Raw genomic sequence first — 14637 nt, 5'->3', positions numbered from 1 at the left:
CAGCTTGAGCAAACTCATGAGGTGCAAATTAGCACTCAGACAATAAGAAATCGCCTTGGAGAATATGATTTAAGGCCTCGTGTCGTGGCAAGAGGCCCAGCTCTTACCCCAGCGTTTGGGTTTTGCGAGAGAGCATATCCATTGGGAAGAGGCCGATTGGGAAAGAGTTCTCTTCACAGATGAGTCAAGATTCTGCTCCTACCATTGTGATCGACGTTCCCTTGTATACAGACGTCCACATGAAAGATATGCTCAGTGCAATTTCCTGAATACTACTGGTTTCGGGGGAGGATCGATTATGGTATGGGGTGGAATATCTTTGACTGCTCGCACAGACCTAGTGGTCGTTGATAATGGAGCTATGAATGCTGATAAGTATATAGGAACATTCTTGAAGAGCATGTAGTGCCATTTGCCCCATACATTGGTGAAAATTTCATTTTTATGGACCTTAATGCCAGAACCCATCGTGCGCGCATCGTTCAGGAGTACCTTGAAGAGGTTGAAGTCTCTCGAATGGAATGGCCAGCAAAAAGTCCAGATCTCAATCCGATTGAGCAGGTTTGGGACAACCTCAAGAGAAGGCTGAGAACGAGGCTGAGAAGTTCAGAAAATCATCCAGCTACTCTTAATGACTTCGGAATCCAACTCGGAGAAATCTGGGAAGGATTAGATCAGAACATTTTAAGATCACTCATTTTGAGTATGAACCGTCGTTGCCGAGCTGTAATTAACGCAAGGGGTGGAAATACCAAGTATTAAATCACTTATCAGCATTTCAGTATTTTGAAAATTGTTCATTTCTCTTCTTTCACATAAGATTCGGTGAAATCCTGACTTTTTCTTCCATTTAATGTGTCTTGTTTCGTCCAAAACCTTCCCGAGAGAACATAAAAAATATGTTTTAAAGTCAATGTAGAGTTAACTTTCATTTAAATTGAGATTTTCAGAATGTGCGTTAATTTTTTTGCGCAGTGTATTTGTACGAGTCGAAGACTTACCCTGTATATGCGTCGAATGAAAATATTTAACCGAATTGAATACAAGCCTTGGACAGAATCGCTGCCAATTTTGGTTGGACGCCAAACAAAAGCGAAAGTGCTTCCAAAGCAATGTCTCCACTAGAAAATATATTCCTGGGTTAATTAAATCAGCTCAGGATTTATTACGCAGAGAGACATCGTGTATGTGTCTGCAAAATTTGAAGAAGCTAGTCAGCCAAGCTTTGATCTTAACCTCTTTCGATCCATCTATTAATAACTATAATTTCTGAGAAGTATGGAAGAGAAATTCATACTTTTATAGTTTGAAATTGTGTTAGAATAATGAGGATTAGCAGTATTAAACCTTACGTAATTGTGACCGAATTATAGAACGATTGTAGTGGAAATTGTGAATTTTATCGGCATTTTGGAAATGATAACAGCGAAAAATTTGATTAAATTTCTGTGTAAAAGGATGTGAATTCGATTTCACCCATATCTCACTGAAATATGATTCGTTATCTTGAAAACGTGTTTATAAATAATATAATTTAGTTCAAAGCATTCTTCCTTGAGTAATTCACTAGGAGTTTCAAAGCCATGTGTAAATTTTAATGAGCGAACACAAAGTTAATGAAGATTTTACACGTATGAAGGAACAAGTAAAAGCAAGAGAATCATTGAATTTTTTCTCTCACTAATTTTGAGTACATTTTCAACAGAGAAGATTATTTGAGGTTCATGTTGTTGTATCATACTGCTATAAGTCTTTCCTCAGTGACCCAACTATCCAAAGAATCTGTTCCACGATACGAGGATGGGTTTCGAACCCACAAAATATTAATGAGATATTTTTGAATACCGAATTCAATCCATTCGATGAATAAGATTTTCATTGACGTCCACATTCATTTAACTATTTGGAATGACATCCGCTTTTGTAATCATATGTGAAACGTAGGAGATGAAACGTCTAATTTACATTGAATATTCAGTCTGTTTTTCAATTCAAACGCATCGTTTGTATATCAAACCGCAAAAGGATGCCGAAAGCTCAATTTCATATTCTCTCAAGAATTTCGATGTTTATGTTGATCTTGGGAGTCACGAATAATATTTGGGATGAGGTGTGCGACAAAGTTAACATTCCAGAAGATTCAGATATAAACGTTAATAATGTAGACTATGGCAATAACCAACGGGTCTTGTCCTCCAATTGCTTGTTACTGAAACTCTAGGCATCAAAATAGCAATGCTCAAGTACTCTTAAAACTACTCCCAAATTAATTGCTCGCGTTTCTGATACTCTTATTTTCAGAAATGATCGGAATAAGCTTTATATACTAGGGCAATGCTGTTAGGCTAAGGCAGTGCAACAATCTTGTAAACTACGTCTACAATTGTGTGACTAGTTATAGATTGGATGTGTTGAATTTCGGCTAGACAATTGACGTATGTTTTTTTTAAGCGAGTGGGCTTCTTCTTTCCAATCGTATCGTATTTGCATAGCGAAAAGATGATCCTCCTTATAATCTCTTCTCTTATATCGTTCCTTCGATATAAAACGGTTTCCACTTATGAAATTTTCACAAAAATCGAGCCAGGACTCATCAAAAATCAAGAAAGATTTTTGGTCTTGGCAAAATAACGTAAAATTTGTGCTGGCACTTGCCCATCTTCTGGTTATCCCCAAGTGTATTAGATCCACTTGAAATATGAAAACATTTCGAAGGTTGATCTACTAACTATACTTGTTATTTAGCGAATTATCGATAAACAATAGATGTTCCTTGAGTTTCAACAATAGAAACATATGCATAAAAACTTCAAGTGGCAATCTATCGCCTTATTGTAGTTTCAGAACTCCCAAACGCGATAAAGTTTCAATTGTGCGTTAAATTTGGAGGTCAGTTCGTTGTATATCTAGGCTGTGAGATAATTATCTATTTTTATTCCTTAATCGTAGTTCCTAGTTCAATTTGCATAATTCAAACGGCGATATTCGATTGAGTGACTCCGCATTCGTCTATTGACTAGGCTTAGAACTGTTCAAATTGGAATTCGGTTATATCAAGGACAATATAAGATAACCGACATCCGTCCTGCAGTATGAACTCCCAAATTCGAGATGATGGGAGTGAAATTGAGACACCTGAAAAAAATATGTCGGCGATTACATCTTTTATCGAGATCTGAACGGCGTACAAACCCAAATAATCCACCATGCCCTAGCAAACGTACGCAATTTTGAGTTGAATCATTGCCACTAATGAAGGAAAAACTATAACCACCTTTTCATTCATCAGCCGATAGGCTTACAAAATATTTCCCGAAAACTAGAGGTAGCTCTATAATATTTGGTTCAAAAGTTGGCTACCAAAAATAAATTTAAAAAGTGATCCATCTGCTAACCAGGTTTTTCCAGAAATAACTGGGTATGAAAATGAAATTTGATGGGGATATCGATCTAGAAATGTTAGTCACAAACAACAAAAAATAGTATGGAGAAAACTCCTGAGGAATTATAAACCAGTGCGTTTAATTGTTTTTCAGAATCGACACATGTACCTATATGAAACTTTGAGGAAAGGTTCATCCATATCCTTGCTTCATTGGAGGAGTTGAAGCACAACTAGATTATGGAAAAAACTACAAGTTGGGAAACTCAAAAAGGACCAAAGAATATAATGGAAGTTGAATCACAATAGAAGCAAATTGCCAAATTCAGAAGTAACTTGATGGTGGCACTGTTCGCTTCCTGATATTTGAAAGTAACGCCGGTCCTGCAAGCCTCGTGCTGGCCTATGTTACGCACTCCTAGCGGCCTCAAAGCGCAAGGCCAGCAGGCGCATGAGCTTCTCCGTCTCACTCTACGTTAGCTTGCACCGCGCTATGGTATAACCTTGTCGCTAAAACTTGACCGAATAGAAAGGAACGCGTAACAAACAAAGGGATAAAACAGGTGATAAAAGCCTCATTTACGAACTTACTTCAATTGAAACCCTCCAAAAGACATATGCGGCTAATCCAGTTATCACAAAATTCGAATAGAGGGCATGTTAAGGCGGTTCTGGTCCCTGCTGAGAGGATTCAATTCCTGCTGCACGCAACTCGGCTGTGCGCGCTTCAATCCGCCAACGATACAAGCACAGACACACTCGCACACCTCCCGTTCGCAACCACGACTAGTTTGCGAGATTTCGACACTGCGAACACGCTCACTATCTGTGCGTTTTGTTCAATGCCAGTGCAATACGCATATGCACGCATAGTTGCCAGCGCACCACGACGGACGTCGAAAATCAAGTTGGCGGTGGCAGGACGCCTTCGCCGACGCGCTGCCGTAAGATTGGGGCTAGTGGCAGAAAGTAACAGCTGATAAAAATGTCAATTCGCTGTCAGTCAGTCGACTCGGGGGCGAAAAGAAGGTTCAGCAGGAGTGGAGGAAGTGGCAGGAGTGGAAAAACAGCAGGAGAGGCTCGTTTTCGCTGGATCGGCGAGGCATCTTGAGAGGGAAGGATCAATTGAGTCCCACCTCATGAAAATATTAATTGCTTGTCAGTTGGTTGACAGAGGGGGAAGATATTAGGCTCAGCAGGAATGTGAAAAACTACGGAGCGATTTTTCAGCTAGATTAATTGAGTTTCTGAAACCGTCATCTAGATCTTGTTGAATGAGAATTTGAATTTGTCAACTCTCAGGGTGATGGGTTAGGTCTATTGTATCAGCAGGAGTGACTTCAAGCATTTTATTTCCAAGAAAACACTATATATTTGGAAGAATCAGTAGATAAAAACAAGATATGTATTTCAATCGCCTGTTCGTGGAATAGTGCAAAGGAGAGGATACTCAGCAGGAATAAATTGATCTTTCTCCAGCAGGATTTTTTTGTCCTTATAGTCTGATTAAATTTTTTCATGTGACAATCAATTGATGGTTATTTTTGGGGATCAATTGGATAAGTTCAGCAGGAGTGGAACTACAGATGTCACTGATTTCAAATCGAAAGCTTGATCCATCAGAATTGATGGATCAAGCATACTTATCTTTCTATCTTCATATTCATCATATCTGTGAATTATCGTTTGTATAAAATTATACGTCTATAATTATCAGTTTTTTTACTTAGGAAAACTCAAAGCTCTACTGCGAAGACATAGGGTATACAACCTACAATTATTCAAGCAGTATTTGAGTATTTAAATACGTATTGAAATAAAGTCAATAAAACTACAGTGTTTGCATTTTAACTCGTCATAATGCCGATTGAAGTAAGACGTACTCCTTTAGCAAGAGATTTACTTCAAGTTCAGTACGTCATCATGTATATCAAAAAAAGATAATCCTTGTAGTTCATTCATGAATATTATAAAAGCCAATAACACTGATGTGAGTCTTTATCTACAATCAGAAATTAAAGGTGGAAGTTCATGGATATTTTCTGTATTTGGTCATTTTCTAGACTAATAATAATTAGTTTTGTTACAAAATAGGAATTGATCGAAATATGTTTTCGATGCCTTATTTCGAGTGATAGCTATGTCGCAGCAAATTTCTGGAGAACTTATTCATGGACTATTTTTCTGAGTGGTATGATTAAGCAATTTCTTTACTTGTTGCGTTAGTTTGAAAAAAATCATCGATATAATCAGCTTTTAGCTCTCTACGCACACTGGGTCGAAGTTTTTTTTGTGGCAAAAATGTAGCAATATATACAGGAAACTTGCATGTGGATTTCATGTTATTTGGGGGTACAATAACATTTGGAGTTTGATACTTCCTGACTGAGCCAGATTTATTCATACTCGTGAACTTGATTTAATTATTCCATTCTAGTTCACCATTAAGATTAATCACACACGAAAACTATTCGATAGTAACTTCTAACGTATTCAGGTTAAAGATTTTGTAGTCAAGCATTTCTCTGAAATCAAAATGAAATAAAGGAAATGGGATTTTCACGACATTAAGCTATGAAATCATGTTTTATCCAATCATTATACAAAAATGAAATGGTCTTTTCATTTCTTTTTCGAATTTCAAATCATTGTGCTTTTAAGATTACGTGAAAATATAACGAGTTACAGATCTGAAACTTGAACCTTGTACAGGCACTTTTTACGTAGTATCCACTGACGAGCGCAAAAAATTTCGAAATATCAGGCCAACTTTTTTCAATGCAAACTTTTATTGAGTTTGCTATTTTTGAATTGGAAAAAAATCGTTTGTCAGCAGATTCTACGAATGAAAGTGCCTGCAGAAGGTTCAAGTTTCAGATCTGTAACTTCAAAGACAAAGAATTATGAGAACTTTTCGAAATCGTCAGAATCTCAATTTTTGCTAACAACTCAAAAACGAATCCTCATAGGAGGCTGCGGTTTTCACCATTCTTTGTTTCTCGGAAAAAAGGTCGGAGGTATTTTATCGGTTTAGCTGTAGCTTTTCTAGTTTCCGATGTTCTCCCACTGGACAGCTAGAATTTGGGACAGCTTGTACATGTTAACTTGCTGAATCTACAATAAATTTCAAAAATGGCAAGTAGTCAATCTTCTCATTATTGGCGATCGAACATAAATATCGAAAATGGTTGTCACAAATTTTTTTCTCCCTTCATCTTTGAAATAAAGTAGTTTTTCCAAAATCATGAATGAACAAAATATTCTTAGAATAAGCCAAGGAATAACGTTTGAATTTTTGCCGCATTTTCACCAAACTCGCTGTATGTATGTGGGGAAACAGTTTTTCTATTTGCATGGACTTTTTGGCATCTTAAAGGTATGTCTCAAAGAAAACAAAAAAAAATTCTTATTGGGCTATGAAAATCAGGCATTTCCTTCTTTTCAGTCCTCGATGTTGGTAAGTAAGGCGATATATTGAAAAGTTTTTTCATTCGTTTGGTTTTGTTGTGTTTCGGAACAAACTGTATACCTACACACTCATATTGAATGTATCTTTGAATCCTAGTTAGGACATACTACACTGCATCACGAAATAAAGAAAATTACTCTACTCAACATTTCACATTGAATGAACAAGACAACGTGAATACATCGCGCTATAAAATCTATGAGATATGACCATAGTTTGCGTATGCTAATGTGGGACCGCGAGTTTCTAAGCCATCTATTTCGAATTTTAATTATGCGATATGTGCATGTGTTGAAAAGACCATACACGTGTTGGCCGAAGACCTTGAGATCAACGAAGAGACTCGAGGGTACAGCCTATAGAACTAGTATGGCGAAAAGGACCAGAAATTCGATGGTTCATTCATTAAGAATGGAATTCCGCTCTGTTGTGTTGTAGGGGGCCTCCTATTTATTATTCCTACGGCAAGAGAATTTTATTTCCTATAGATGCTCCTTGAACGCGGTTCAGGAGTGGAATAACTGGCGCGGATGGACGTGCCAAAGGTTGAGGTTTTCGACATCAATTTTCTGATTCTTCTCGTGAATAACAATAAGAAATTATTTTATAACTTCGCGAAAACGCCGCTTGCTTTGTTCGAATATTCCTGAAATGCTCGACGTAACACTTAAGTACGGCCCCTTGGAGCATTTTCGGTATTTTATAGAATCTTGTATTAGGTACAGGGTGGGCAAAATTCGTTGTCTACTGAGGGGATCTCGAGAACTATAGCATCTAGAAGAAAACATTCGCGATCTCATTTTTCATGACTAATCCAAATCTGAAAACAGAATTGGCCTATCATTTTTAGATTTCGAGTTATTAACAAAAATTGAGATTTTGACAATTCCGAAAAGTTCTCATAACTTTTTTGTCTTTGAAGTTACAGATCTGAAACTTGAACCTTCTTAAGCACTTTAATACGTAGAATCTACGGACAAAAGATTTTTCTCCAATTCAAAAATAACAAATTCAATAAAAGTTTGCATTTAAAAAAATTAAAGTAGCTGCTATTGTTCTCGAGATCCTCTCAGTAGACAACGAATTTTTCCCATCCTGTACATTGCTACACATTAAGGGTGAATCTTTGACTCCTACAAATATTTCAACACTAGATTTTTGAGGTAAAAAGAAACACAAACACAAATAAAAAGAAACAGCCATTTTAAGTTTTCATGATGAGCTGTTCCACCCCTCGAAATACAGAATTACCTTCAGAATAACTAGCTAAATCTGTGACACTACACATCTGTGGATCTTCTAACCAGAGTTGTATTCAGCCAAAGTACCCAATTTTTCAAATTTCACAGGTACTTTTTAATTTTTGAACATCAAATTACTCAAAAACGGCGCATTATACGAGAAAATATGAAGAATACTTTCATTTTACAAAACGTTCAAACATTCAACAGATAGCATTCAACTTAGTCTCAAGAGTTGGGTTCTTTAAATTTTTGGTATTTTCATGGTACGTAATGGTCATAATGAGAAAACTGGAAGACGTGGGTGATATCTTGTGTTCGAAAAAGATTCATCGAATAAATGAAAAACTATATTCCGAAATTCAATCCATTCGATAAAACCATTTGTGAGATAGAACTAAAAATAACTTATTTTTATGGTTTTTCAACAGCCTGTATCTTTCAAATCGAGATGATTCGAAGAAAATGCTAAAGGAAAACAGTGTTTCTTTTGACCTCAAGAATCTAGTGTTGAAATATTTATACGATCCACCCTGAATAACATGCGTTCAAAAAAATTCGTCGTCAGCTAGGCTATGGCATTTTGAGGGTTGATATTCTGTGTCTGAACGTTATTCTTAGCTCCTGCTGTACAAATATCCAGGTAAAATGTCAAGAGAGCTTTTTGGATTGTTGTCATATTAAAATTATCTGCAAATTATAGAGATATTGAATCCTAATTCAGAATTTGGGAGAAAATAGAGGACGAGTAGAAGTAGAAATAATCTATCGATAAATGTTTCAGCGATAGAGTTACCAAAGATTATCAATCTTTCCAAAATATTGATTCGATTTATGATTATTGAATACTGGGTGAGGAGGATGAAACTACTGACTGATTCTCCTCTTTCGAAAGAAAAAAAATTCAACCAATCTGATCATTTCGACGCTTCGGTTGACATTATCTTATTCGCTAACCAAAATCTTTAGTACGAATGCCAAGTCGCTCATTTCTAGGAACAAGAAGGATGGATTTAATACAATCATTGAACGCCCACCGATTCTAGTCATGCAAAGCAATTATTCGTTGATTTACGATGCATATTTTCGGTGACGACAAACTCCGCATCGCTAAAACGCTGACAAACGCTTCTACGTACCAACTAGTCTTTGTGGCACGCTCAGCAGTTGCATTCAAATAAGAATCCGACTAATATGCTAAGTGTGCGTTGCAACGTTTCAGGAGGAGCAATTTCACCGTTGTCTTGGATCGCAAGACGCAGAAATAGAAAGTCCGATTTGACACAGATTCTAGGCTGCACCGCCTAAACTTTCTTCTGTGTAAATAGAGGGAAGAATCAATAGTTGCAAGCTTCGCAGCCGCTGCCTTCGTTATCTCTGTCGCTCTATTCTTCGTGTGCTACTTTCGGCGTTCTGTTGCATCTTCTATCAGGAGCACACACGCCGCCTTGACCCAATAATTCGCATTCAAAATATCAACGACGGTCGTTTGTTCCATTAGGAAATTACAAAATCTCCCCAAGTTATGTGAGTTTTATCGCAACGTTCGAGCAAGGACGCAGTCAGAGAATCGACGAAGGCTTGATCATAGAAACGAAAACCAGAGCATTATAATAAGATGCTGAGCCAATTAGATACTGAGAAGAAAAGTTCAAATAGACCTATGACGTCGTGAACGACCAATGTTGATTCGTTTGGGTGTGTATTCGAATATTTTGTACACCAGACCTCCTGTTGCGGAAATGTCACAATAATATTATGTAATATTTGTGAAGTCCATTGCTTGGCCGAAGAAAAATGTGAAATTCGTTTGGATATATCCGAAAAACCCACAAATGTGGTTCCTCCTACCCCAAACAATCATCAAAAAGTTACACCTTTTGAATAGACAGGCTTTTCAGTAACCGCATGTTTGCGATAGTCTTCAGTGCTTCAGTGTACACTTAAGACCGTTAATAGTGTATTAAGTGCTTTAATAAATGTCAGTATCGAAGATGACGTCGATGAGAGGAGTCTTCAAACTGACATTCCTATGGAAAAACCGAGAAATTGCATAATTTCATTATCTAGGTTACAAATTGCATACTAACCGCAGCTTATAAAAATACATGTCAACCTTACGAAATCTTGTGGACAAGCTAGAAGACCAACTATATTTCGGTGAGTGAATAGAGATCACTAAAAGCATTTCCGTTGCCTATAACCCAATTATAAGCGAGGATCTCACTCCTCATACGTGTATTACTTAACTCAATATCTATTTCGGTGGTTTCTGAATCGATGTTCGCATTGTGAAGTATATATTACGTCAATTTGTTATGCAAAATGGCGGTCTTACTATGGTTGGCTAGTATATTAATTCGTACCAACCAAAGATATTACAACAACTGTACAAGGTTCGTACTTCATTTTGATAGAGGAAGCATTTCTTGTATTCCATCTATCTATGGGAATCTGAGATCACATTCTAGCCCATTCCCAGCTTGGAGATCAAATTTTTCCAAAGCGTTTCGCATATATAAGTGGAAATCTGTTCTCGTCAGTTTCTGCTAGAACCTTTATCTTTGGGTGCTTCTTCCTGAGGCTGAAATGCCTCAAAACTATGTGGTTCATTCCATAATATCGGAAGAAAAACACTGTTTTACGCAGAGAAACAAAAACTATTTCTGGGTGAACTATTTTTAAAGTATCGACAGGAAATCTTAACCACATTTCAACGTGGATCAAGGAATAACAGTTTATTTGTTATAGTTGCAGGTATCGAAATATGACAAGGTCAGGCAGTGACGTCTTAGAAAAATTTAGATGAGTATCAGAAACGATGGGATAAGAGTAGGTAAGTGTATGTAGATGAAATTATACTGAAAATAATAATAATTTGGAGCAGAATTTGGCGACACATCATCATCCGACATAGCTGGAGTAAGAAATGAAATTTCTCAATTGGAATATTCGTGTATTGGATCATCAATGATTTAGAAATATGAAATATAGAATTCACTAACAAATAGACGAAAATTCGACTTCAAGATGAGCCTATTTCAACCATAATAATGGACAGTAGGTAGGGCACCACCTCAGCTCAAATTTCCTTCAGCAGAAATTCATTTTATTGGCACATTCATCCAGTTTATAGTATCAAGTATCGACCAATTTATTGGTGCATAAATCGAACGTTATTTTTTATGGCTGCTACAAGAGCTCAAAACGTTAATTTAATGATATGCGTAACATGAATATACTTTCAGGTAATAGTGTGTTAAATGCAATTTCCATCATTTTCGAGAGGCATCATCGAATCATTCAATTGCATTTTATCAGGACTATTCAGGAACAATTTTATGTGCTACTTTACATGAACTTGACTTTAAAAGGTTTCAAACCCCATATATTATACCACTCCACTTGTTTCGTAATCGAAACAGCATCTTCAGGTGTATAAGCCTAATGGCTTTTCAATTTTTATTACTGAATACACCCCAGTAATAGCGAAACACTTGTACTTTTTGTGTAACTTCGTTCAGTGTGAACTATGCGAAAAAAAGTTTAATTTTCACATTGGTGGAACATATCCATAAAATGCCATTTCTTCAACTCTTCAGCGTTAACTTTTCGAGGAACTGCCTTAGAGCTTCAGTTTACATGAAACACCGTCTTCAATTTTCTCCCAGGAATCACACCCTTAAAACTTCAGCACTTTTTGGAAGCACCCTGAATAATTGAGTAGTTTATCATGCAACCTCTACCAGGGGTGGAATTTTTTGAATGCCAACCCTAACTTTTTCTGCCAGACATGTATAAACCTTTTGTCATTTTGCTGGCGATGATTTAGTCATTGATAGGGTTTTTCATAAACTCCTTTAATAGGTATGAAATGGTTGAACTTAGGTATAGAATTCGAATGTTCGCATTATTTATGTATTTGAGGTCAATGAGACACTTTGGATTAAGAAGTGTTTGATGTTCTTGAATTGTTATCTAAACATTCCTTTTTCGTAGGGTTTTAATTGATGAATATCCTGAAATATAAATACAAATTGAAAAATTAATGAAAATTCATAATTGAACCGTACTTTCATTTCATTGCCTACGTAAAAGACATGTTTTCGACAACACTTCAAAATATTCAATCAATTTATTAGGCTCTAATAAAAGAAAGGTTGAAAAAAAACTGTTCAAAAAATTTGAAAGAGGAAAAGAATAATTTAAATCGTGTTTAGCTCTGATTGTTGCAGGTTAGTGTAGAAATGTAATCTAAATCTAATTTATTCATTATTATACGTACACAAATAGATCTTTTTATAACAATTTGAAATAGGGTATTCAAACCCATACCTACTTATCGAAAAATTCCTATGACACGATAGCATTTTTTCAATCGAGGAGGATTATCAAAAAAGTTTGAGGAGAAAAACCTTCTGTAAAAATAGATTATATTTTCACGTCAAAGAAACTGTATTTTTCAAAGCCAAGAAAGAAGAACTATTCTTCCGGTGAAGCGAAAATAATATCAGATAATGGATTATTTTAAAATGAAAATGAGAAGAGGAAGCAGAGAGTAGTGGTTCATTTTCACCTTGTTCCACAAGCGCCACCCCTATAATGATCTCTTGAAAGCGTATTCCACCACAAAAACCTTTTGTGCACCATCAGAAATCGAACCAATTTCACTGACTCTGAGATACTTCATCGTCTTCCTCGTACGAAAACAATTCGCGAAATATCGCAAGTTTAACCACCCCGTACATATACAAGCTCCCCAATATGGGGAATATAATTCCCGAAATTGAAGCAGCAAGGGATAACAATGGGCATGCAAATAGGTTTCTTTCGGTCGAATGCAAGAGTTGACCCAAATAGGAAGGAAAGAAACGAGGGTATAATGGGGAGGGGGATCCTGTGGATACTTTCGCTTGTAAGGAAAGTGATTTATCTTTTTCAGCGGCCTGCTCGACTCTTTCGAAGACAGAAAACACGTTTAAAATGCGACCTTGAGAGTTCCCCTAGAGGGTTTCCCGAGTTTTCCGTAATTATTTGCGTGTTGCATAAGTAAAGGGAACTGGTGAATGGGAAGTCGGCGGAATACGAAAATTATCATTTATCGATTGAGTATACCGAACAAAGTTTTTCGTATTTAATGGAATTCCTGATATAGGAAACCGATACTCAGCACCCTTTGATGGTGAAAAAATCACAAATAAATATTGGTAGTTGTTGAAGTGAGTGTTTCTATTGTTAGTATTAATTTATCACTTGAGGAATTTGATGAATTATCTTTGTCATTCTTTCTGTTGATGTAGAAATTAGGTTTTGCAAGCATGGAGTTTCATTGCAAAGAACATATGAAACTACAATATATTATACACTGCGCAAAAAAATTAACGCACATTCTGAAAATCTCAATTTTAATGTTTAAAGTTAACTTTACATTGACTTTATAACTTATTTTTTATGTTCTCTCGGGAAGGTTTTGAACGAAACAAGACACATTAAATGGAAGAAAAATTCAGGATTTCACCGAATCTTATGTGAAAGAAGAGAAATGAACAATTTTCAAAATACTGAAATGCTGATAAGTGATTTAATACTTGGTATTTCCACCCCTTGCGTTAATTACAGCTCGGCAACGACGGTTCATACTCAAAATGAGTGATATTAAAATGTTCTGATCTAATCCTTCCCAGATTTCTCCGAGTTGGATTCCTAAGTCATTAAGAGTAGCTGGATGATTTTCTGAACTTCTCAGCCTTCTATTGAGGTTGTCCCAAACCTGCCCAATCGGATTGAGTTCTGGACTTCTTGCTGGCCATTCCATTCGAGAGACATCAACCTCTTCAAGGTACTCCTGAACGATGCGCGCACGATGGGTTCTGGCATTATCGTCCATAAAAATGAAATTTTCACCAATGTATGGGGCAAATGGCACTACATGCTCTTCAAGAATGTTCCTTATATACTTATCAGCATTCATAGCTCCATTATCAACGACCACTAGGTCTGTGCGAGCAGTCAAAGATATTCCACCCCATACCATAATCGATCCTCCCCCGAAACCAGTAGTATTCAGGAAATTGCACTGAGCATATCTTTCATGTGGACGTCTGTATACAAGGGAACGTCGATCACAATGGTAGAGGCAGAATCTAGACTCATCTGTGAAGAGAACTCTTTCCCAATCGGCCTCCTCCCAATGGATATGCTCTCTCGCAAAATCTAAACGCGCCCTTCGATGGGCTGGGGTAAGAGCTGGGCCTCTTGCCGCGACACGAGGCCTTAAATCATATTCTCTGAGGCGATTTCTTATTGTCTGAGTGCTAATTTGCACCTCATGAGTTTGCTCAAGCTGAAGGAGGCGAGCGGTTGCAAACCGTTGTCTCAACGAAGAAACTCTCAAGTAACGTTCTTAAATGGCAGTTGTTACCCGTGGTCTGCCCTGTCCTGGTCTTCGGACATTCATACCTGTCTCCCTGAATCGCTGTAACATTCTGGACACACTTGTATGGGAAACTCCAAACCTTTCTGCAATTCTTGTGTATGCCCACCCT

General features: G+C 36.9%; 1 protein-coding gene across 3 annotated transcripts in view; it reads right to left on the bottom strand.

Moving 5' to 3' along the window:
* LOC123311007 (zinc finger protein chinmo-like) overlaps window positions 1-14637 on the bottom strand; it is a 62965-nt gene that overhangs the window by 21251 nt on the left and 27077 nt on the right. Inside the window, exon 1 of one of the 3 annotated variants that reach the window (XM_044894752.1) lies at window positions 3974-4161. The exons of the other annotated variants lie outside the window; for them this stretch is intronic. The gene's annotated coding sequence lies outside the window, so the exon portion shown is untranslated. Of the gene's footprint in view, window positions 1-3973; window positions 4162-14637 lie in introns of those variants that run through there. 3 annotated transcript variants of the gene reach the window in all.

Source organism: Coccinella septempunctata, chromosome 4 (genome assembly GCF_907165205.1).
Source record: "Coccinella septempunctata chromosome 4, icCocSept1.1, whole genome shotgun sequence".
Lineage (NCBI taxonomy): Eukaryota > Metazoa > Arthropoda > Insecta > Coleoptera > Coccinellidae > Coccinella > Coccinella septempunctata.
The sequence above is the reverse complement of the archived record's forward strand: the minus strand, read 5'-3'. Positions and strand labels throughout refer to the sequence as shown.